Genomic DNA, 974 nt, shown 5'->3' with positions numbered 1-974 from the left:
ACCACTTTTATTCAACATAGTTTTGGAAGCCCTAGCCATGGCAATCAGAGAAGAAGAAATAAAAGGAATCCAGAAAAAGAAAAAGAAAAAAAAAAAAAAGGAATCCAAATTGGAAAGGAAGAAATAAAATATCACTGTTTGCAGATGACACAATACTAAACATGGAAAGTCCTAAAGACGCCAGCAGAAAACTACTAAAGCTCAGCAACGAATTTGGTAAAGTTGCAGGGTATAAAATTAATGTACAGAAATCTCTTGCATTTAAGTATCAAAGAAAAATTAAGAAAAAATCCCATTTACCATCACATTAAAAAGAATAAAATACCTAGGAATAAACCTACCTAAGGAGGTAAAAGACCTGTACTCTGATAGAAATTGAAGATGACACAAACAGATAGAAAGATATACCATGTTCTTTGATTGGAAGAATCGATATTGTTACAACGACCATACTACCCAAGGCAATCTACAGATTCATTGCAATCCCGGTCAAAATACCAATGGCATTTTTCACAGAACTAGAACAAATAATTTTAAAATTTGTATGGAAAGACAAAAGAACCCAAATAGGCAATATAATCTTGAGAAAGAAGAACAGAGCTGGAGGTATCATGCTCCCTGGCTTCAGACTATACTACAAAGCTACAGTAATCAAAACAGTATGGTGGGCTTCCCTGGTGGCACAGTGGTTAAGAATCCGCCTGCCAATGCAGGGGACACAGGTTCGATCCCTGGTCCAGGAAGATCCCACATGCCGCAGAGCAACTAAGCTTGTGTGCCACAACTAGTGAGCCTGCGCTCTAGAGCCCGTGAGCCACAACTACTGAGCCTGTGTGCCACAACTCCTGAAGCCTGTGCGCCTAGAGCCCACGCTCCGCAACAAGAGAAGCCACCGCAATGAGAAGCCCGCACACCGCAATGAAGAGTAGCCCCCGCTCGCCGCAACTAGAGAAAGCCCACGCGCAGCAACAAAG

The sequence above is a fragment of the Balaenoptera borealis genome, assembly GCF_965194805.1.
Source record: "Balaenoptera borealis genome assembly, chromosome: 20".
NCBI lineage: Eukaryota > Metazoa > Chordata > Mammalia > Artiodactyla > Balaenopteridae > Balaenoptera > Balaenoptera borealis.
This window is presented reverse-complemented; position numbering follows the sequence as displayed.